Below are 25,406 nucleotides of genomic sequence, written 5' to 3' on the forward strand. Positions count from 1 at the left end.
TTTTTGTTTGATTATTTTGTTGGTTTTGGAAACGAATTTAAACGAACTTGTGACCATACTTGAGAATCACAGTGACACATAGTGATTAGGCATATGATTGAAAAATGCCTAGGTTTAGAGCTGTGAGCTATGAGCTGTGAGCAATGCAAAGTTAAATATATATATGTATAAATGGGAAACAACCCTAACTTGAAAGTTTGAAATGTGTGAGATCCATGAATTGTTTGAAAAACTAGAAATTATTCAAAACTGCCTTAAGTGAAAATGTAGTGTTGCATCTATTCTCCCAAACCAAGACAAACAAAAAAGAAGAAGCTTTCTGTAACTTCAAAATAAGGCTGACTGTTGACAATAGACTAAAACACTAATCCGCAGGTGGCTATCAGGAACAGAGAGGCGAGCAAAGTCACAAACACCAAGGCTGCAGACAGCCACGCAGAAACAGCAGATAACATAGAGACAACGCCTGCTAGAACCGTGGAGAGGAAGGTCACTTCCCACGAGATTGTAGGAGTAGAGGACAAATTAGTTGTAAAGTCAGCTTCAGGCCACACAACTGTACAACAATTAACTGCCCTTTTAGAACTAGTACACACAGCAAGTGGCCGCAGGTGCTTTATTAAATGCATATATGACCCGTCGTGTCCAGTAAATTTGCTAGGTAGAGACGCTCTGACAAAACTTAAGATAGCAGTCATGCCATTCTTTTCTGGTATTACACCTGAGTGCCAGAAACCGACCGAGTATCACAACATTCTGAGATTTAAACAAACTCCAGGCCCAGATCCACCTTATGATCAGCAAGTGTGGAAGCTAGGAGAACAGCATTTGACCTTACAGCACAGGCCGAAATTGTGTAGGTTACGCAGTAACCACAGATAGTAAAATAATAGAAGCAAAACCACTTTCTTCTTCATGTCCTGCACAGAGCGCTGAGCTGATAGCTGTGATACGCGAAAGCTAAATACACAAAGACAAACTAATAAACATACATACAGACAGCCAGTATGTTTTCTCTGCTGTGCATCATTTTGCAAAAAATTTGGCATAACAGAGGAATGATTACACCAACTGGCAAACCAGCATGCCAACCTCTTACAACGCCTACTGACTCTTTCATTACTACAGGCAACAATTTTGCTGACAGAGCAGCAAAATAGGCGGCACAACAGGCAAACATCACATTGATGGCAGTAAACACACATCAGATTCCACTGGATGTGTTGAAAAATGAACAAAAAGCAGCAAGCACAGCAGAGCAGGCAAAATGGCTAAAACACGGTGCAGTTCTGACAAACGATTTAATGTGTTATGGCAAGCCAGTGTTGCCAAAATCGCTCCACAAGATGGCGGCATTAGTGACTCATGGCTGTACGCATTTGTCAACGGGGGGACTGACCAGTATTGTCAACTCTCATTTCTACACTGTAAATTCTACACGGTAAATTTTGAAACCTCAGCAAAACAATTTGTCAGAACGTGCATGACGTGTCAAAAATATAATGCTCAGGGAAACCTGAGACCACACAATCCATATGGACTTTATTGAGCTAAATGAATGCCAAGGGTAAAAATACACCCTAGTGGTTATAGATGTATTCTCAAAGTGGCCAGAAATCTACCCAGTGAAAAAGGCAGATACAATTTCAGTAGCAAAATGTATGTCTAAGTTGTAGGAAAATAAAGAGATGATTGTAAATGACGAAGAATGTAATGATGTCTATCAAGTGTCTTGCAGATCACAGCCCGGTGACTGGGTTCTGATCAAAGTGCTCCAAAGGAAAAACTGGAGCTTGCAAAATAGCGGAACGACCATCTTGCATCCATCAGAGCCAGTAAGTGAAGCCATCTAAACACAGCTGACGGCAGGCTTGCCCACTTGTTGTGATCTCGCCCGGTGGAGGGGTCAGCTTTCCTGGCCGGGGGGTCTACTCGCGACAGGAGGGTGTGTCCCGTCGTCATGAGGTGGTGGCTCTTAATAACTGCAGTGGCCCTGACCATGGCCGGGCTCCTCATCTTTGCTTCCGTGAGGGACAACAAGTCACGCAATATGAAGAAAAGGCAGACACTGTATGACAAAGGAAAGTACACCAAGTTTCCCCATGGCTACGCCACTAAACTTTTGGTGGCAGTTTATGAACACTACAGCTCACTGGAATAATAAAACTGACTGCTATGCATGTACCCATATGCCCCTATCCTCGCAGACGTCTGGCCTATGGCCGTACAGCATACCTGAAGATCGCAGTTGGTGTCTGTTGGGCCTGGCAACACATTCAGGCTACGGTACTCTTTGGTCCAAGGCCAACTACAGCATCCCAGCAAAAGCAACCTGGAGGTCATCGTCACTCACGAACAGAGATGGGCAGTAACGCGTTACTTGTAACGCGTTACTGTAATCTGATTACTTTTTTCAAGTAACGAGTAAAGTAAGGGATTACTATTGCAAAATCGGTAATTAGATTACCGTTACTTTCCCGTAGGAACGCTGCGTTACTGCGTTACTAAAACCGTGATTTTTTTGCGAGAATGTCTCATGACAGTGACGTAAGCAAGTGCGACGTTGGTGACAGCAGCTGTGTGCAGATCAACAATGGATAATATATCGAGTGCGGGAGAGAGTATGAGCGTGCAGCGTTTAAAGTGTGGAAGTACTGACCTTACTTTGAGTTTGATTCTATAAAAAGTGACAAAAACATTAGCGTCCATCGTGCGTGGGAAGAAAACTTCTTTTTACAGCGAAAAAAACCCCTAAACTTCCGAGCAAGCACCGAGTACCTACGACGTGATGGGAAACTCACAGAGAAACTCGCGCGGATTCTTCAACTGACCGCAGCACACCTGCACCAGGGTAACCCTCCGCCTACCCTGCTCCTGCTTTACAGGTGAAAATAGAGCAAAAGGACCGCTGAGTCTTTGACTTTATTTATTTTCTGCTGTGTTTTACTTGCATCTGTTTGAAAGAGTGAGTGAAAACACAAAAAATATTTTATTTTATGTGCTGGAATGTGTAGAAAATAGGTTTAAATGTTAAACTAATTTATTCAAGTCAGAGAATGTTGCATATAATTAAATGTTTTGCTTGATGCATAAAGTTAAAAGATTAAAACTGATAAAACAAGTTTTAAAAAGAGACTTTTCCATTTGATTACATTTTGTATGATGGATTATGTAGAAAAAGTAGAATTGGGCTGAAAGATCTATCACTTTATCACCTCTTCAGGTTGTAAATCGTGTTTTTAAAAAGTAACTAAGTAACTAAGTAACTAAGTAATTAATTACTTTTGAAAATAAGTAATCAGTAAAGTAACGGGATTACTTTTTTGGGGGAGTAATCAGTAATTAGTTACTGATTACTTTTTTCAAGTAACTTGACCAACACTGCTCACGAATGTGCACTGTTCCGGACAGACCTACCTACTGACCTGGCCCCAAGTCTCAGACCCACTGCCTGATGTAATTCTACTGAACAAGCTGAACGCAGCGCAACTGCCAGTATGTGTGATGAACAATGGATCGCGGGCAGTGGGGGAGCTGCCTACTCACCTATCTACCGGATGATACTACAAACAAAGACTCAGTACCAGACAGGATGTGCACGGACGGCACCAAGCAGTAAAGGAACCAGAGTTTCGCATCTGAGGAGGAGTGAAATTCTTACAGAGCTTGATCCCCGGCATTGGAGCTGCCGAGGTGCGGGATCATGTGGAGATCAACCGATATGCTCTGCTACAACGCATCAACTTTGACAAAGACCCTGGGAACCGCCTTAGCAGGAGAACAGCAGGCCATCAGAACGATGGTGCTGCAGAACAGACTGACACTAGACCTGCTAACAGCATCACAAGGAGGAGTTTGCAAGCTCATAGGAGAGACATGTTGCACTTTTATCCCTGATGGATATGGAGCTGGAGGAGACATTTATGAAGCTTTGCAGAATTTGTCCATTCTGCAAAAATATGTCACTGACCACACAGCTGCAGCACAAGGCTGGCTAGACTGGCTGGACTGGCTGTTCGGCGGTTCATGGCCGGCTGCTGTAGCAAAGCCGTTTGTCCTTCTAGGTCTCATCATGATAGCACTGCTCATATTAGTGTTGTGTGTGTTGCCATGTCTAAGAGTAATGATTTCAACGATGATAACAACTACAATGACTGCTTATGTTGCCGTGCCTGAAGAAGACCAGCATCCCGTTGCAATTCTGTTAGAGGAGAACTTGTAATAACTGCTAATGAATGACGTGGTGATTAAAAATGACTTGTCAAGTGATCACGCACTGATTAAAACATTAGTAGGTTATGCAGGTTTTCATCCTTTTATTTTTTGAAGTTTTCAGTTTTAAACATAAAGTTTTCATTTTAAATATGAAGTTTTCATCATTTTACATATAAAGTTTTCAATTTAAGGTTTGCATCATTTTAAATATAAGGTTTTCATCATTTTTAAATACAAAGTTTTCATTTTAGTTTTCATTCTTTTATTTTTGTAGTTTTCGTTTTAAAATATAAGGTTTTTATCCTTTATTTTTTGTAGTTTTAGTTTTATTATTTTTTCTTGTTTATTCCACTTGTTATTTCATTTACTATGATTTTCATTTACTATGTTTTTCTTTTTATTATTTTCTTTTGTTTTATTCTTTAGACCAGATGACTTCCATTTCTGCTATGCTGACATTTTGAAAATTAAAAAATTGCTTAAGATACTTAATAAATAACCTTCACAGACAATTGTTGTATACATTTAAAATAAGTTAAAACAGGAGGGAATGTTACAGGAAAAATGATTCTATGTTTCTTTACCTTCTTTTAAATGTGCAAGCATGCCCTTTTGTCTATGGTTAGATTAGTTTAGAATTATCTTTTTAGACTTTCTCAGCAAAGACATACTGTTTTGGGACATATTGTTTTAGATTGTTTTATCTCTCACAGCCTTCTCCCAGCTCTCTGCTGACGAGACTAGCGCCACATATGGAGTTGTTTATTTTATTTGTTTTGTATTTTCTTATCCTGTTCTCACTGTCTTTCCTATAAAAAGTGCCCAGCCTCTGTACACGTTGTGAGTTGTTCTGAACAGCTTACCCGTGTGCACGTTAAAGCATAAAAAGTGATCTTGTCTCATTGTGTCTTTATTTCTCCTGGGTTTTTTACAGAGTTTTCCCCCTACAGAGGTTCAGACAGGAGGAGAGAGAGAGAGCACGGGGGAAACACAGACATAACGGGCTGGGAAAACATGAAACAACCACAAAGGGAGACGAGGGCTCATAAATACATAGAGGGCACACAGGGGGAAGAGAGAGCACGGGGAGAACTTAGACATAATGGGCAGGGGAAACATGGAATAAAACATAAGGAGAGACGAGGGCTCACAGATACACAGAGGGGCACACAGGGGGTAAAAGCCATGAAGGGAAAACACTTAGGGAACAACACAACAGGGCAACTCAGAAAACATGGCCTAAGCAAGGAACAAAATACAAACATACAAGAAAACTAAGAACACTGGGCCAACATGGCCCAGGACCATGACAGCTACTCTGTTTATGTTCTTTTGAATTTACTGTTTAGCCATTCTAAATAAGGAAACTCCAAAATAAAAGTCCTACTTGGCATAGTGTGGGGCCAAGTTACAGTTACTGAATTGCTTGGAAGACTTCTGCATTATCAAGCACACAAAGACGATAAAGTTGTACAAAAAGTAAAGCACTAATGAGTAGATTGTAGATGGTGTGGTAATGCCACAAGCAGAGCAAGGGGGTACAGTGAGTTGCAAAACTCGAGGTTAGATCCAATGCCTTGAATGTGGACATCTGCTGCTTTTGCTGTTTTGATTCGTCATTCACAATGAAAGCCATTTAAGCTTGTCCAATGCTTTAACTATGCTTGGTATTTTTTTGAACAACAGGGAGGCTTGTAATAATGAAACCTGCCAGCTGTTGTACATTCAGCATTGAAAAATAAAGGTTTGTTCATGGTGGGCAAGAGCTGATCATTACTTCCAAAATTCTCCCATTATTTGTCCACTTCGGACCCCTAATAGAGACACGGGTCACACTGGGCAGTCTTACACTATAGTAAGTGAACCTGCCTTAAATAGATAACACTTTTTTTTACTTTTAGCACACAGCACTAACTTACTGCTTTTAGGAAAACAGAAAAAAACTGATTAACGCAATACTAATTTTCTGCTTTAAGTAGTATAGTTTAAAAAAAAGGTTTGTGTGTGTGTGTGTATATAAACTGGGTTTTAGAAAACAGTTTTAGTTCTGTATCTCTTTTACTGGAGGAATGCATTATTATTCAATCAGTATAAGCATTCTGAACATCATAAAATATATACAATTTATCTTGGTTATTACATAAATGCATGCTGCACCAGCTCATTGAAAGTACTTTTTCAGAATGCCATACTTTTCTATTATGCATACCTAGATACATAAAATAGTTGTATTCTTTTACTATGACTTTCTCTCTGAACTTTCAGGATAAGTGCTACATCACAGGCAGCACAAAATGTAAAGACTATTAACTAAGATGGCCACTGTTAGTGTCAGTGTCTTTTCTCCAAATACTTTTTAACAAGCTTCCCAAAGACCTGTAAAACAATATGACATTGTTAGGAGACACATATGGTGAGAACAGATAGAGCTGTGGATAAACAAGCTCAGTGCCATGCTCCAGGCTAAGTAGAAAAAAGATCAGAGCTACAGGGGATTTGACAAAGGAAAATTCTAAATAAAGCAGTTAAAAGGTGTTTTGGGGTTTGCCTCTTCTGTTTTGTAACTTTTTTGCTATGTTTAGCCATTATTGATTATTGACAGTAAAAAATATTGGAAGGAACGCCACAGGACAGACCTTCAAACTCCTAGCATCTACAAGATAGATGGGCAGAATTTTTCTTCATATATTTTCAGTTCCTTGGTGATGCATACTACACAATGTACCTTTTTTATTGCTCATCTGGTCTTATTATGCATAAGCTGAACATGACCTGCAAAGCCAATCATAATAGTATTAATTACTCAGTTTCCCACTGTTGAATGCAAAACTCAGTTTACTGTTTAAAACTTTTTCCACAGATACAAAATCTGGAAAGCGCAGGTGTGAGTGTTAGTTCGGGCAGTGAGCCTTCAGCTATCAATTCAATTTTATGTATATAGTGCCAATACACAACAAGGGTTGCCTGAAGGTGCTTTATTTTCGAAGATAAAGAGAGAAGACCAATAATCAAACTGTCCCCTGGAGCAAGGACTTGGTAACACTTGAGCAGTGAGGCTTCTGTCGCATGTGGTTGGAGGGGCAAGGAGATCACAACCCTTCCCTGTGGAACCAGCTTCTAATTTGGGGTGAGGAGAAAGGTAAGGTCTCTGCTTTTAAGATATTTTAAAAACTTTTCCTTTGTTAAAGCCTATGATCAGGGCTCATTCAGGTGATTCTGAAAGGCTAGGATTGCTGGAGGATTTATTATGCAAATAGTACTCATCAGCTCCCATCTTTTTACTCCCAATGGATTTATATGCAACTATCTCATGTCATTAATTTTTATGTACTCTCTTTCAGTTTGTGGGTGTTTTTTGTATCCTATGTGCTTATCATTGGCTTCCCCTCCCCATGCCTTGTTCTGATGGGAGATCTTTTCCTGTTAAACAGAAAGATCAATTCTTCCTCCCTACTGTTGCCAACTAATTGCTCATTAGAGATTTTCAGATTGTTAGCATTATCTTTCTAATACTGTAGGTGAGGAAAATGTTTTTAACTGGCACTTTACAAGTAAAATTTAATTTAAATGACTATTACTCTGAAGGTTGGGGTTAAAATTAGTATATTCCATCCATCAATCTATCTTCTACTGCTTATCCAGGGCTGGGTTGTTGGGGCAGCAAAGAAGGCCAGACCTTCCTCTCCCCAATCACCTTTTCAGGCTCATCTCGGCAAATACTAAGGTGTTCCCTGGCCAGCCAAGAGGTGTAATCTCTCCAGCTTGTTCTGAGCACACCCCTGGGCCTCCTCCCAGTACAACATACCTGGAACATCTAACCCAGCAGGTATCCTAGTCAGATTCCTGAACCACCTCAACTGGCTCCTTTCGATGTGGAAGAGTGCTCGGACTTCCTCCTGAATTGTTGAACTCCTCACAACATTTCTAAAGGAGAGGCCAGCCCTGACTGACTCTCTCCTTTCAGTTATTGTGATATGACCAGTGTTGGGTAAGTTACTTTAAATTAGTAACTTAGTTACATTACTAGTTACTTCTATCAAAAGTAACTCAGTTACTTCAAGTTACTTGTTACTTTCAAAGCAACTAGTTACTAGGGAAAGTAACTTTGGTTTTACTCAAAATTCTCTTGTCAATGTGTTGCTTCCGTAACTGGATACCCAGCAAGATTGCCAGTCTTCTAGCTTGCTTACTTGCCACAAGTGCACTGTGCCACCTACCAATAGAAAGGAAAAGATAATGTGCATATTTCCATGAGAGAAATCCCACGACTGGACCGTCGTTGACCGCCACCATGATTCTAGCCTACGGCGTCATGGGCGCTTTTTACATCCAACACAAAAACTGCAGTCGTGGTGCTTTGATTGTACTCAGAACTCGGAAATTCTGCCTTCCGAATAGGAAGATGTAGGTAACACCAGACTGCAGATGACATGCATACAGGGCTGGACTGGGACAAAAAATCGGCCCAGGCATTTTGACTAGAGACCGGCCCACCATTATAGGAAAAATCATAAAGCCGTTGAATGAAAACAAACGCTGTTGTGACAGTGATGTACAGGGTGGGCCATTTATATGGATACACCGTAATAAAATGGGAATGGTTGGTGATATTAAAGTCCTGTTTGTGGCACATTAGTGTATGTGAGGGTCAAACTCCTCAAGATGGGTGGTGACCATGGTGGCCATTTAGAAGTCGGCCATCTTGGATACAACTTTTGTTTTTTTCAATAGGAAGAGGGCCATGTGACACGTCAAACTTATTGGTAATGTCACAAGAAAAACAATGGTGTGCTTGGTTTCAACGTAACTTTATTCTTTCATGAGTTATTTACAAGTTTCTGACCACTTATAAAATGTGTTCAATGTGCTGCTCATTGTGTTGGATTGTCAATTCAACCCTCTTCTCCCACTCTTCACACACTGATAGCAACACTGCAGGAGAAATGCCAGCACAGGCATCCAGTATCCATAGTTTCAGGTGCTGCACATCTCGTATCTTCACACCATAGACAATTGCCTTCAGATGACCCCAAGGATAAAAGTCTAAGGGGGTCCAATTGGGAGACCTTGGGGGCCATTCAACTGGCCCACGACAACCAATCCACTTTCCAGGAAACTGTTTATCTAGGAATGCTCGGACCTGGGACCCATAATGTGGTGGTGCACCATCTTGCTGTTGAAACCAAGCACACCATTGTTTTTCTTGTGACATTACCAATAAGTTTGATGTGTCACATGGCCCTCTTCCTATTGAAAAAAACAAAAGTTGTATCCAAGATGGCTGACTCTTAAATGGCCACCATGGTCACCAGCCATCTTGAGAAGGTTGCCCCCTCACATATACTAATGTGCCACAAACAGGACTTTAATATCACCAACCATTCCCATCTTATTACGGTGTATCCATATAAATGACCCACCCCGTGTACTTTTTTGATGGTATATATGTATCAATCTATCAATCGTTTGTAGTAAGATTCAGATAATTCTTTTTTAAAAGCTAGACATTTTAAATGAGAATAAGAAAGAAAAGTATTTCTTTGTGCCCCCTTTTCCCTCTTAATGCCCTACCTGGCCCCCCTGGCAAAACTTTGCTAGACGCGCCCCTGCACAGTTACCAGCTGTCAGCTACTTAGAAAAGGATCCTGGTGTTATTTGTCTCTCAGAAACAGTTCATAACTTCCCTTCAACTCATTCATGTCACGTAAAAGGTAAACCGCTCTGATGATTCAGTAAGGACATCTCCTGGTTTCATCTTCATGTTTCCCTCTCACCAGATAACCAAACCGATATCATGACCAGCAGCTTTTACGGCTGTGGCTCCAGCATACATCAGCTGATACTAGAAAGTAATATTAAATAAATTCTAAAAAAAGCTGATCAAGCTTAAACGTGCTGCTGTTGTTTAACGCGACCTCCACTGGTTCCTTCTTACTGGCGCAAAGTGAGCGATAAACAAACAAGAGAGACGGGACTTGCGACAGAAAAGCCGATCAGCTGATCATTGGAGGAGGAGAGAATCAGAGAAGAAGAGGCGGCTGTGCAGCAATGACACAGAATAACTCCAGCTTTGTGTCTTTTTCATTGTAGCTGAAGTAGCAGAAACAAAAAAATCTAATATGCCCAACTCATTTAAGCTGCATTAAAATTGCAGTGAGAGAGGGATGGATTAGGGCTGAGGAGAGCTGTACACTGAGGTCATCTGGGGTCAGTGGAACCCTAATACATGCTCCAAATAAGCTTAAGTAATCAATTGGCCTTTAGACCTCTGTAGAATACAGCAACAAATGGGCCCTTAGCTTCACAAAGAGCAAAAATGTTAGATTATCGGCTTGCAGCCACTTCGTTCTTTTCAGGAGAAAACAAGGACTTCAGAATCTTAAATCAATAGTTAATTATCTTTCACATAAACATAAATACAGTTCTAGTTATCGACAGCAACAGCACTCGACCAAAGTCAGTCTGCTGTGCTTTTCCTTACAAGTATTTTTCATTGTCACTTTTATTTTTCTTAAGAAGGCAAGGTTAAGCTTGTGTGTGCATCTCAGTATATGTTAGTCTCTTACTAAATATCTGATTCAGTGGCAAGTACAGCATTGAAATCTAAGTGGTTATAAACACATCATGTCTTTAATGTTTCCCTGAGTGGAATCTAGTACAAAGCCGAGTGTAGTATCTGACTTTATCATGTACAATGATTACATGCAGCACTGAAAAAGAAATAAATCTATCTGCTGTGAACAGTGCTCCAGCATGTTCCACTTAAGTTTTATTTATTTGTTGGAAGCAATGCATGATTTTTCAAGTTTATTTGTTTATTCTCAATCTGATTACATCAGATTTAAATTAAACATATTTTCAGTTAATTTTTACAGTTTTTCAATAGGAAAAAAATACATGTGGAAGTCAATGGATTGTGCATGTATTTTACACAGTAGCACAACTTTCTGTGGAAATATTTGTAGATGCATGTATATCAGCGTTAAATTATTGCATTACTATAAACTGCATTTTTAGAAAATTTGGGTAAAGCAATTTTGTAAAAGTTCTTGTGTTTTGTTTACATCCCTTTAAGGGTCTATTGCAGTTTAGGGCTTGGTTTTTGGGACTCAATTACATTAGGGTTTTGGTAAAGGCAAGTTTTTGCAATCTTGGGAGTAGGATTTCAAACAAAAATGTATAATAGTTCTACATTCTTGAAATACATTTGTCATTGCATAAAAAATCAAAGACTAGTTTTGAATGTTAAATGACTTTACTCAATTAATAAATGATCCATATACACAGGAATGAATAACTGCTGTCATTACATGTGTATTTAAACAGCAGGAGCCTTCAGTTAACTAAACATCAAAAGTATTTTACATCTTTAAGCTTCAACCAATGTGCTTAGCTTTAAAAATACCCTTACTATAACTACCTCATACATTTTATTTTCAGCAGTTAAAATAATATGGCGTAATTTTTGTGCCACTATTCTGAGCACACCCAAAAAAAGAAAATTTGCACATGCAAGTGTTGCACTTTGGGAAGAAATTTATTTTAAGCGAAGAAAAGCTAAATTTGATTGAACAAAATTCATTGCTGCATGCAAAAAGTGTATTTAAGTGTTTGCTATTACAGGGAGTGCAGAATTATTAGGCAAATTAGTATTTTGTCCACATCATCCTCTTCATGCAAGTTGTCTTACTCCAAGCTGTATAGGCTCGAAAGCCTACTACCAATTAAGCATATTAGGTGATGTGCATCTCTGTAATGAGAAGGGGTGTGGTCTAATGACATCAACACCCTATATCAGGTGTGCAGAATTATTAGGCAACGTCCTTTCCTTTGGCAAAATGGGTCAAAAGAAGGACTTGACAGGCTCAGAAAAGTCAAAAACAGTGAGATATCTTGCAGAGGGATGCAGCAGTCTCAAAATTGCAAAGCTTCTGAAGCGTGATCATCGAACAATCAAGCGTTTCATTCAAAATAGTCAACAGGGTCGCAAGAAGCGTGTGGAAAAACCAAGGCGCCAAATAACTGCCCATGAACTGAGAAAAGTCAAGCGTGCAGCTGCCAAGATACCACTTGCCACCAGTTTGGCCATATTTCAGAGCTGCAACATCACTGGAGTGCCCAAAAGCACAAGGTGTGCAATGCTCAGAGACATGGCCAAGGTAAGAAAGGCTGAAAGACGACCACCACTGAACAAGACACACAAGCTGAAACGTCAAGACTGGGCCAAGAAATATCTCAAGACTGGTTTTTCTAAGGTTTTATGGACTGATGAAATGAGAGTGAGTCTTGATGAGCCAGATGGATGGGCCCGTGGCTGGATTGGTAAAGGGCAGAGAGCTCCAGTCCGACTCAGACGCCAGCAAGGTGGAGGTGGAGTACTGGTTTGGGCTGGTATCATCAAAGATGAGCTTGTGGGGCCTTTTCGGGTTGAAGGTGGAGTCAAGCTCAACTCCCAGTCCTACTGCCAGTTTCTGGAAGACACCTTCTTCAAGCAGTGGTAAAGGAAGAAGTCTGCATCCTTCAAGAAAAACATGATTTTCGTGCAGGACAATGCTCCATCACACGCGTCCAAGTACTCCACAGCGTGGCTGGCAAGAAAGGGTATAAAAGAAGAAAAACTAATGACATGGCCTCCTTGTTCACCTGATCTGAACCCCATTGAGAACCTGTGGTCCATCATCAAATGTGAGATTTACAAGGAGGGAAAACAGTACACCTCTCTGAACAGTGTCTGGGAGGCTGTGGTTGCTGCTGCACGCAATGTTGATGGTGAACAGATCAAAACACTGACAGAATCCATGGATGGCAGGCTTTTGAGTGTCCTTGCAAAGAAAGGTGGCTATATTGGTCGCTGATTTGTTTTTGTTTCGTTTTTGAATGTCAGAAATGTATATTTGTGAATGTGGAGATGTTATATTGGTTTCACTGGTAAAAATAAATAATTGAAATGGGTATATATTTGTTTTTTATTAAGTTGCCTAATAATTGTCACCTGCACACACAGATATCCCCCTAAAATAGCTAAAACTAAAAACAAACTAAAAAAAACTTCCAAAAACATTCAGCTTTGATATTAATGAGTTTTTTGGGTTCATTGAGAACATGGTTGTTGTTCAATAATAAAATTATTCCTCAAAAATACAACTTGCCTAATAATTCTGCACTCCCTGTATCTATACACACACACACAATAGCAGCCCCTCTCGCTCAGTTTTTGCATTTGTGTTGCTTGCGCTCTCTCTTTCTGCCCGTGCGTTCAACTCTTTCTGTACACCGTTATATTTGTTCCACAAAACCAACCAATCACAGACTTGGATGCAAAAAAAAATCTGATTGGCTGTTTTGGTCTCCAGTCAGCTCGAAATGACGAAATGCAATATCCCAGAATGCATTTCGTCCAAAACTCAAATGAGGCAGTGGCGGAGGAGCAGTAGTGATGGGATTTCCGGCTCTTTCGGCTCCGAACCGGCTTTTTAGGTCGTTTTGTTGCTTTAGTTAATTTATTATTAACAACAATATAAAATTATGCACAAAAGGAATTACTAATGTAAAAAAAAGTGGTTTTATTTATATATGTTTATATATAAATATATACGGTGGTCCCTAGAGACAAAGCACGTACAAACTTCAAAACACATTTCTAGCATTAACTGAACTTCCAAAACAGCTACCTAGATCACTTAAATTACACATTGAAAGCATATGTGTTTTGTTTGTATATTTATACACAAGCACTCATATATATTCAAACAATTCAAAAAAATGTTCATTTACCTGTTACTACCACACACCAAATCTGGTCGTTGGTACTTCCTGGCTTGTGTAGCCACTAGGTAACAAAAGCTCAACACTGCGCCCAGCATCCTGGAGCACTTCTGTTGTCTTTTGTACGTGTTTTGGAGTTTTTATGTGCTTCTGAGTTTTTACGTGTTTTGGAGTTTGTACGTGCTTCAGAGTTCGGACGTGTTTTGAAGTTTGTACGTGCTTTGTCTCTAGGGGCCACCGTAAATATACTTTTATTTATTCACTCCACATAAAATGTAATAAATAAATCATATAATACAAAAACCAACTATTCACATTTTGACATTTAACTATTTAAATTTTCAGTTTTTTCCTTTTAAACAAATTTAAAGTGAAACAACACAAAACACTGCAAACCACAACACAATTAAATATAAATGAAAATATGAAAACAAAAAGAACATGCACATTCTCTGTCATATGGGTCTGCCTGAATAAACTTTCTGTATCCTTTATCATCCTCAACTGAAAATAGTTGTGGATGATTACTATACCTTTCTAATGAGACGTTGTTGTCCCTGGCTCTCTTTCTCTCTCTTTCCCTCCCGCTCTGTTCCTGTGCTACTGCGAGTGTAACTACCGCCCCTCCCCCTCTGGGAAGAGGGGGGAGTGGAAAAAAAGTGCAAGAGAGAGAGGGTCGAGAAAAAGAAAAAAAACCCCAAGGCTGGCATTAAGGAGCAGGCTCGTGATAAGGAGTCGGCTCGCGTCGTTCAAGTCAAAGACCCAGCTCTAAGAGCCATTTTGTTCGCGACTGACACATCACTAGAACGCATAGTGGCAATTTGTTTATTGCCCACTTTGCGCCAGAAAGAACATCAGCTGATACTAGAAAGCGATATTAAATAAATTCCAACAACAGCTGACCAAGCTTAAACGTACTGATGCTGTTGTTTAGCGCAATATCCGCTGGTTTCCTGTTTCTGGCGCAAAGTGGTTGATAAACAAACAAGAGCAGGTTTACAGTGTGTGAATGTGTGTGTGAATGGGTGGATGACTGGTTGTGTAAAGCGCTTTGGGGTCCTTAGGGACTAGAAAAGCGCTATACAATACAGGCCATTTACCATATCTGAAGTTTACACAGCACCATTCTCGCCTGAAAATATCTTTAAAAGTTTATTTTGTGACGCAGAAAGAGTAATATTTCAAACTCCGCCACTCTGTGTTCCTCCGCCACTGCCTCGTTTGAGTTTTGGAAGAAATGCATTCTGGGGTATTGCATTTTGTCATTTCAAGCTGATTGGAGACCAAAACAGCAAATCTGATTTTTTTTTTGCTTGTAAGTCTGTGATTGGATGGTTTTGTGTCACAAATATAACGGTGTACAGAAAGAGTTGAACGCACGGGCAGAAAGAGAGAGCACAAGCAACAGAAATGCAAAAACTGAGGGGGGGGGGCTGCTATTGTGTGTGTGTGTGTGTGTGTGTGTGTGTGTGTGTGTGTGTGTGTGTATGGATAATAGCAAACACTGAACTAACCTGACTCTCAACATCAGCAAAACTAGGGAGATGATAGTGGACTACCGGGAACGACCAGTCAGAGAACACCAGCCCATCCACATCAACGGTGTCAAGGTCGAAAGTGTCAGCAGGTTCAAGTTCCTTGGAGTCAACATCACAGAGGACTTCTCCTGGACCCTTCACACAGACACTGCTATCAGGAAAGCTCGCCAGCGGCTTTATTTTCTGAGGAGGTTGAGGAAGTTTGGCATGAACGCCAACATCACCTCAAGTTTTTACAGGTGTGCAATTGAGAGCTTGCTGACGAGCTGCATCACAGTTTGGTACGGAAGCTGCTCTGCCAGCAGCCGTAAATCACTACAGAGGGTGGTGCAGGCAGCAGAGCACATCACTGGCACGAGGCTTCCTGCCACTCAGGACATTTATCTCCAGCGATACCTCCGTAAAGCACACAGCATCATCAAGGACCACAGCCACCCAGCACATCAGCTGTTCTCCTTGATACCATCTGGCAGACGTTACAACAGTCTGTCTGCTCGGACTACAAGACTCAAAAACAGTTTTTACCACCAAGCCATACGACACCTCAACCACAACACTTAAACATACACAACACAGTCCACAGGACGCACTCAGAAGCTACCTGCAGCTTCACAAGTACTCTGTTTAATCTGCACTGGTCACTCCACTTTATTGTTATTGATATTTATATTTAAAAGTGCAATACTGTAATTTTCTGCTGCTCATTCCTGTGCAATATCCCATCTGCCCTCCTGTAATATTTCTTTTGAAGATTTTCTTATTTAATCACTAGTGAACATATATTTATATTTATAGATACATATATATTTAGTCATCTTTTCTCTTTTACCACGTTTCTCTAATATTTTGCTCCTTACTTTTTTATTATATTTTATTACATTTTCTTCTACTGTATCATGCTGCTGAGTGACTGCTGCTCGTCAAACACATTTCATTGCAATATTGACCCTATAAAACTGAAAACTGAAATACATTTTTTGCACGCATCAATGAATTTTGTTCACTCAAATTTAGCTTTTCTTCACTCAAAATAAATTTCTTCTCAAAATGCAACACTTGCACCTGCAAATTTTTTTCCTCAAAATAGTAGCACAAAAATAACGCCATAAAATAATACATTATTGATATGTTCATGTCTTGAAATGATGATAATAATAATATATATTTGTTTTCGAAATGTTGAAGCTCTTTCTTCAGTAAAAAAAAAATATACAAAATCATATTTCAACAAACAAAACATACATTTTATTACATGAATATAGTAAGTATTCAACACCTCACATTGGAAGCTGCAGTTACTTCCAAAGAGGCTTATGAAGCACCAGTGTTTTTGAATATCTTTCCATGAGCTTGGCACATCCAGAAATTTGGATTTTGTCCCATCATTGTTTGCAGATTTGCTCAGCCTATAATCTGCTATTGTGGAGTCCTCCCTTTCAAGAACCTTCAGATTGTTTTGAGGCCACTGCAGTGTTGATGTTTGCTGTCAGAGGTTAACAGCTGAGATATTTGGTTCAAAGATTGAGATCCTACAAGGTTATCGCTGCTTAAGAATTTTTGCAATGTTGGCTCCATCTATTCTTCCCTTGCATTCTGTAACTGAAAAGCTTACCACTAGACTGATTGAACCACTGTCGTAGAGTTAGTGTACACAGTCCCATCCAAACACACCAAGAACTGTGAACCCCCCCCACACACACACACACACACTCAATGAGTATATAACTTAGGAACAACTTGTTAGACAATGTGGGTGTGGTTTCATACCACAGATAGTCCTCCATTGTATGACCAAGATTTAGCGTGTGAGTCAGCCCATAGTCCGAGCAAGAACTGTTTACAGATATTAGAAAATCAATTTTCTCATAGACTTCTAGAGGAAAAGAAGGCTTTCTGTAACCACAACTATCGCCATCTGCTGGCAAAATGTAGGTGGTTAGACGCTTGTGCATTGGCTTCCTTTTCCTTAACTGGAAGCTACATCCATGTTTTATTGTCTACAAACTCTGTCCAGAGGCATACCAACAACACCTACAACAAGTATACATGTTATGCACCTAAAACAACATAAAAGCTGGCCAAAAAGGGAAGGTACAGAGCTTCTTCCAGACCATGCATAAGTTTAAGGGTTGAACCAAAAGGTAAATGAAGTTGTATTTTGAACTGTGGCTCATGCAAAGACACAATATCCTCAACAATTTCAGTAAATCATCTAATCAGCTTTAGTGAGTTTCAGAACAAAAAGACTCATCAACAATGACATAACACCTACCCAAAAAGTAAGTGAAAAAAGTCAATATTGAAAATAAATCATAAATAGATATTTTTTAAAAATACATTACAGTCTCCTTAGCCTACGAGAAATTTCTGTGCATTTATTAACCTTAAAGAAAACAGAAAAAAGCCAAGCCAACAAGCTTTTGATACCTTTTCTGGTGTCCTCATGTGAGCTCCTACTTAATTGGGTAGCTCGCAGACACCCCTGACTGCCGATGCCTCTTGCTTCTTCTACACTTTTCCAGCGTCTGCTCATGGGCTCAGCTCTCTTTGATCCCTTAGGGCTGTTTGCAGTGATCACTCCCTGTGCTCTTATCTTCTTCACGGTATGTTTTTAGAAGAAGTGAAAAAAGCTTACGCTGAAGTAAACTGCATTTTAACATCTCTCAATAATATTTATTTTCTGTTTAATATACCAGGTGACTATGTTCACTGTCTTTTGTCATCATCAACTTTGTTAGATGTCACATTTGCATGGCAGCCACTCAAATGTATCTAATTAACAACCAGTGCTGTGAACTTTATCTGCACTCAAAGAGACAGTGGGATATCCAAACACCTTTCATTTGGAGCAATTCCTTTTAAACATTAGAAAATTAATTTGATCCTCAACACATCACAACACAACCTGCAGGAATGCTGATCATTAATCATGTTGCACTTTTAAGTTTAGTTGAAAAGAAGACGCCAATGTAGACACAGGAAACACCATCAGGTAGGATATACACACGGTAACTTTATTGAACTAGCTTGTGGTGAAACAGAAGGTAGCAAGGTTCCCTTGCGCTATAAATATGAACACCAGAAGAGTTGAGGTAAAAGCAAACCGAATCAATAAACTAAAAGGGAAAAACCAGCACAGAAGAAGCACAGAACATGGCAGTTGGGATAGACTACAGCGCCCTCTTCTTCTTGTTCTTGGTCCCCCCCATGTCATCCCGAATCCTTAAAATGCCTCTGGGGTGTGTGGGGTGGAATATTGACGATATATTTCACCCAGCGCTAACAGTAAACACATAGAAATGCAGTTTCTGTTCATGTATATATATTTACTACTGTTATTAAACTTATACATGTACATGTTAATATAAAGGCATTTAGAGTGGCAGTAAATTTGCAGACTGTAAACTTGAAGGCAACACTTTCCTTTTTACCTATTAATGGGACTAGTAGGGAAATGCTGGAGACTGGAGTTTGTTTCTGTGGCATTAGGTAATGTATAATTTCTTGAATATGCGTATGTGCTTTAATTAAGTGGTATTTTACACAGTTACATGGGGATATATTCATTAGGGGAAAGTCTGCCCAGTGAATAAATGACTTAAGATTTTCTACTTTTAAAAAAGAGAGTAAAGAATTTGCTGACCAGCACTTGCAGCACATCAAAAACATTGCCCCAAAGGCTTAAGCAAGCTTGATGAACAAGACATGTTGTTTGGTCTTTCCCTTGCCAAAAGTGAATAAGTAATTTTATGTTGGTTTAAGGTTAATATAAAACTTGCTTTTTACTTCTGAAAGGGTTTCTGTAATCATTATCAGCCATCATTGGTTGCTGCAAGGTAAATCAAATTCAAAATCAAAATCATCAGGGAAAAGGTGGAATAAGCAATTTTATTTCATTTTAATTTATATATCCCTTCATCTTTTTTAACATCAGTCACAATGGTCATATGAGCCAACCACTTAGCAACAGTGGAAATTTGTTTTTGAACAATTTCACTCCTGAAATAGCACTTTCCTGCCCTTTGGTTAGTCACTGAAATCTTCACTTATTTCTCTCGTCCCCCAGATTAGTCACAGCAGGTGCCTGTTTTACTTTTGTTAGGCAACAGAGAACAGACTCTCCAGGTCCGATGAATAAAAGACCTGCTGGGGTTCTGATCCTCATGGGTTGCAGACTTTCCCCCAGTGAATGCACACCTCATGGGTATGTGTGCACATACCTGTGTGAGAGTGTGTTAATGGATAGTATCCATACACACCATTATAGTAGCCAGGAGATTAGGTTTCCTTGGAAGTTCTTGCACACATACGATAAGATGTTCTCCTTTGCTGTCTTCACGTTTTGTGCATACTGTTGCTTTCTTCGGGACACTGCATGTAATGTTTTATTTATTAATTTTTTACTTTTTTTAAGTTTATTTTTTTAAATATTTTCTAAAATTTACAAACTTCTAGAAGAACATGCCAAAACATGTTTTCTTTCCTTTTTTTCATCCAATTTTTAACATGGTGATGTCAAATTCTGTAGGTAATCATGTTCAATGACCTACATTTTTAGGTCTGTAGTTGCAGACAGTTAAGTTTGCTAGCTGCAGAAGCAAGACTTGCTTTTACAGGGACTTTGGCACCACTCTAGTAAAATTTGAGCTTTTGCTTCTTTTATTCACTCATGCATTCTTGCTCTGCATGTTTGGCCACTTTTCCTGTGCTGCGTCATATTCATTGACTTTTAGGCTCTTAAAATGGAACTTTTTAAAACACAGGCTTCAGCTAGTCTGAATGTGTTTTGACAGCATTTCATGTTGAAATATTTACATAATACTTCTAATACCCATCCTGCCTCCTGTGTACAGTCCCAGCAACACTCAAGCACATCTTGGTTGGTTGCTGGACTAGCCTTACTCAGGGCAGATACCCATGAAGACACAACCTGTCATGGTCTACGGTGGGTGGCTGGAGTTTCCATTAGGCTCCTGAACTGACCTGGGATCCGCCCCTGGGCAGGGCCAGCTCCTGCACACCTGGAGCCTATTGCAGGCAATCAAGCCAGAGGGATTTAAACCACACATCGATGTTCATTCATTGCCAGTTCGTCATCAACACATGTTGGTAACAGGCCGTGTACGTTAAATTCTTGCTGTGATTTATCCTGTTAAACACGACTCTCTTGTACTACAGTTGCTGTACCCACCCTGGCTCACACTCCACCTCCGGACTCAGGATACCTAGTGATCATTCTGGAAATCCCTCTGCGCCTCACCTGCCTGCCCTCCTGCCATAACACTCCATCTGGAGCCCCGGATCTCAGGTCAGCTTTTCCACGCCACTCAGCCTCCCCTGGATCTTCATCACCCCCCTCTCAAACACTCCAGGTCCCTAACTGCAAGTAAGAATTGCCGCTCTTATACTGGCCACTTCTGAGCTGCCTTCACTACCTGCCTAACTCCTATATCCTCTTCCCTCAGTGTGACTGTTCCCCACTCAGCCCCGTTCCGCATCTCAGGCCTCGTTCCCTCGCCCTAGCCACGTTCCCCAGGGCACGCCACACCAAGGCTCCACGTCTCGTCATTTTCTGTCTTTGTCACGTTTTTTCCCTTGCACTTAACCGTAATAAACTGTTAAATCATCTACTGTCTCCGCTCTGGGTTTCTGCACCTGAGTCCTATTCGGTACCGGCCATCCCTCACCGTGACACAACCAGGTCCTCAGGTGTCTAGCTGAGAAAGTTGAGTGCAAAAGAAAATTCATCAACACTCAACCTTTCATGAACCAAGAGGAGCGTCAGTTTTCATCACCATTTGTCCAGGAGAGAGACAAGCCGAGGACAAGCCCCTCAACCCCGGACCTGGGCCCACTGAAGGTCGCCAGGGATTGGCAGATACAAGTGGACTTGGATCAGAGGCTAATTTTTCCCACAGAGATTGTAACAACTACTCTGCGACCAGACCTTGTCCTTTGGTCTGACTCCCAAAAACTTGCATACGTTATTGAGCTGATGGTACCCTGGGAGGAAGCAACACTCAAGAATTTGAGTGCCAACTTGGCAGCTGAGGCAGAGGACTGGAAGAGGCTGGAGACACACGCCCAGGATTGATCAACCTGTGGTGGTTGATCAATCCTGGGCGTGTGTCTCCAGCCTCTTCCAGTCCTCTGCAGGGGGTGTCAAAAGGGTAAAACATAACATTTGAAATTTTGCTGGTTGACTGATACAGCTGTCTCAGGGCCTCCTGGGGACTGTGCAGTGGTAGTGAAACCAAAAAGAGGAATGAAAGAAAAGGAGGCCAGTGTTCCGCTCTTCTCCCCTCTGCTCTTCTTCCCTTTTCTCGGAGGCAGTGGGGAGGTAGAGCGTACAGCCCAATCCGGTGGGGAGGTATGGGAAGCTAGATCGGGCGCCCCCCTTCCAGCTCTCCTCTCTGCTCTCTCATATCTTGTCCCTTTTGTCTTACTTCTCTCCATCACCTTTTCTATCCCTTTGAAGAAGTGAGGCTCCATAAATGTTAAAGAGGTAAGTATTACTTCTCAGTTATAGTGAATAGATAGAAGAAAATAAACTGTAGAAAACTAAAAAGAAGAAAGAAGAATTGAAATAACAATTTAACATAAACCAGACACACTCTGGGGCCTGATTAACCCTTTCAGGGCTTCCTTGGATGAGGGTGTCTAGTGTTAATTGCTGAAACACCTGATGAATCCAAGGTCCACTACTAACGATGTGTCCCAAATTTTAATATGATAAGTTAGATTAGATCTCTAATTCCTAAACCTAACCAAGGAAGAAAACATGGCAGATTAGCCTTGACCGAAAGTTGAGGCACACAATGATGTGTGCCGCTGGTAAATTTCCTGGGCTGCCTTTCCCCTCATAACAGTCATCTCTCAAGATCCCTCAAATTTAAAGCAGTGCAATATCAGGGATTGTAACATCTAGTCCTTTTACTGAATTACTCCCTATGGCAGAATTTCAGCTTTAGCGGAGAATAACAACAAATGGTGCTACCTTTGCTTTTTTTCACAAATCTCCCACATATTAAACTTAAAAATTAGGATCATTTGATTCAATAGAAAAAAGCAAAAGTCTTGAGTTGCCCCTTATTTCTTTATATTTTGCTAGGGAAATGGGAAATAGGTGCCGCGATTTCTTAAAATGCCCAAACATACTTGCAAACACAATAAATAAGGGAAAAACAGAATTTATTCTAACAAGCAAGAAAGCCAATCTTTGGTACGCCATGACTTTTTTCCTCAGAACAGCCTGACTTTTCTTAGGCATTCAAAGCTCTCTTTTAGATGTTGGTTTCCTTTTTTTCTGTTTTCTGTCAAGATGATCCCAAACTACTTCAAAAAAGTTGAGGTCTGGGCTCTGGAGACCCGTGCATGACTGATAGAGTTCCATTGAGTGTTTCTCTATCCAAGTGTGCTGTTACTGTATTGGCAGTGTGTTTGGGATCATTGTCATGTTGAAAAATGAAGCCATTCCAGTTGCTGTTACATGATGGTACTAGTCTGTGTTCATAATTTCATCAGTTTTGACAAGTTCTCCAACATAACTCGCTGAAATGCATTACCAAATTATGAGAGAGTCACCACAATGTTTTATAGATGGCTGTAGACACTGTTGTATCTCTCTCTGGACCTCCATTTGAACCAAAACTTATTGAACGAGGTCTTTTGGAGCAATGAATTTGGATTAATTGCTCTGCAGGACTTGGCAGCCCAGTTTTTGTGTAATTTGGTATTCTGCAGCCTTTCCCCCCCCTGTTTTCCTTCCTTAAGAATAGCTTCTTGAGATCATGTCTGATGAGCCTTTAGCGAACATTAGCTGGATTAGGACCAGATGCATATCTGAGGTCCTGTCTAAGGATATTGCTTTCAGATACTATTCACCTACTGTGGATATTTTTTCAAGCCTGGAACTTGAAATTAAATGCAGTTTTGGTAATGCCTGAAATAACTGTTCACATAATTGCATGGAGGGGTGTTAAGATGCTATGTGCTATGGTGAATTCTTCTATTAGAGTGCCATTGATTTTTTTTGTCATTACACCTCTAAGGTCTTAACCACTCAGAGTTGACTGTAATCAGCTTTTCTGGAGCCAAAAACTTTCCAATGTTAAACAAGAAAACCAGGGCTCTGTTCTGGAGAGTAGATTTAACAGCTGCTTGTTGGGCTTTCAAGTTATTAAGCGAGGTCATAGAATATTAAAGACTTTGTAAAAGTTTCTTTTAAGAACTCTTGCATAAAATATGGATGATCACAGAAACAAAGTACTTTTCCCTTCACCTTTTACCAGTTTTGAGCGTCTTTGAGAGTTCCAGTATACATAAACATGAGTTGAACTATGCTTTGACATCTCTGCCCTGTCATTGTTCTCCCTTTCCTCATTTTTTGCCGGGTTTGTTTCATGCTAATCACCTGCACCTGTTGAGAGGTGCTGCCCCTGCCACTCCCTATCCTTCTACACATGTCAGCCCCCCATTGAGTCTGTCGCAGCATAAATGCCGTGTAGAAAAATTATGTGGGGAACAATGAGGCATTTTTGCATAACTTTTTTATTTTGTTTCTTTTTGCTGACTTGAAATACAAAAATCCTAGTTTTGCTGTTAAGGAATGTGGGAACATTACAAAATCAAATTTGAGAGTTTAATCAATGTGTTACCATCATTAAAATCTGTGTACTGTCCACCAACCTCCAGTATTATACTTTTTTACTCCAAACACAGATCCAGTACCAGCTTTCCCCCCCCTTTTTTTCATCCTTTGAAATAATGAGACAGACTGCTGATGCAGTCCAGATGATGTACTTTGTTGTCTTGTTCCGGGATCATTGGGGAAATGATTCTCTCCCTTGCCCGGATCACCAGAATGACCCATCTGTCATTCTGCATGCTCCCCCATCGTATGCAATTAGTGAGAAATTGCCAAGAAAGCAGGATCTGCATTAATCTTCAACAGATAATCAAAAGTCTTTTGAAGTGTAATGAGGAGACAAACGTGATTGTGGACAAAGACTGTTATCTCCAAACCACTTATGATCTATTTATTCAGTCCTCCTACATTAAGGACAAAATAAATTATCAGTGAATTTCAAATCAAGCATATGATTTGGTTAGATTGGTTCAGACCAGGTTGATTGTTGCCGGGAGATGGGATGCAAATCTTATCCTTGTTTACTATTGTAATCTTTTGTTCTTGTTTTGCGCTTATTCTCAGGCCCTCTTCCAGTTTCCTTCCTGATTTATCTTGAAGGTTTGTTACTTATGTGGCTTTCTTTCTTTTTAGCTTCCTCATTTTGTTTCTTTTCCTGGCCCAGTTCATTTCTAGAGTTCAGCTTTTCCTTATTATTCCTCTTCCTGCTGTGTTCTTTTCCCTCCTAAATCTTCAGTCTGCAGTTAGTTCCTGTGCATTAGGTGTTTTTATGTTGTTACTTATTAATTGGCATAACTGGTCTTTTTCTGTCATTACTGTGGAGGGCTTTCCTAGTATCTTTTAAGTGCTGATTGTAATGTTTGACATCCCACTACCACTAGGGGAAAAATTATATTGCATAGGGCTGTATTTTACTGGGACACCAAATACTGATAATATAAGATATAAATTGTAAATCCAACAAATAATTGAGTAATAAAATCAAATAATTTTCTAATCCACTACTATAGTTCTGCTGAGCTTTTTTCTACTCAGGTCAGCAGAGGCAGGAGGACGTTAGTGAAACACAAATGACGGCATCGAAAAAAGAGGAAAAGGTTTATCCACATTTAAATCAAATATATAGATTTCTTTTTCATCTTCATGGAACAATTCTTTCACATCCATGCCAATAATTTCATTTTGCTGACATTTGTAAATCCTTAGATTGATTATTATTCTTTACACTGCATAGCCGGTGC

The 25,406-nt window shown here is 40.1% G+C and overlaps 1 long non-coding RNA gene across 1 annotated transcript; it reads left to right on the forward strand.

Moving 5' to 3' along the window:
* Window positions 1-4,429: 4,429 nt before the first annotated feature.
* LOC146681656 (uncharacterized) lies at window positions 4,430-5,107 on the forward strand. The gene is made up of 2 exons (XR_014918030.1): window positions 4,430-4,465; window positions 4,510-5,107. It is a non-coding gene; the product is annotated as an uncharacterized LOC146681656 (long non-coding RNA).
* The last annotated feature ends 20,299 nt before the right edge of the window (window positions 5,108-25,406 follow it).

Source organism: Copadichromis virginalis, linkage group LG23, assembly GCF_057382275.1.
Source record: "Copadichromis virginalis isolate Kocher_CV1m ecotype Utaka linkage group LG23, C_Virginalis_male_GT1.1, whole genome shotgun sequence".
Classification (NCBI taxonomy): domain Eukaryota; kingdom Metazoa; phylum Chordata; class Actinopteri; order Cichliformes; family Cichlidae; genus Copadichromis; species Copadichromis virginalis.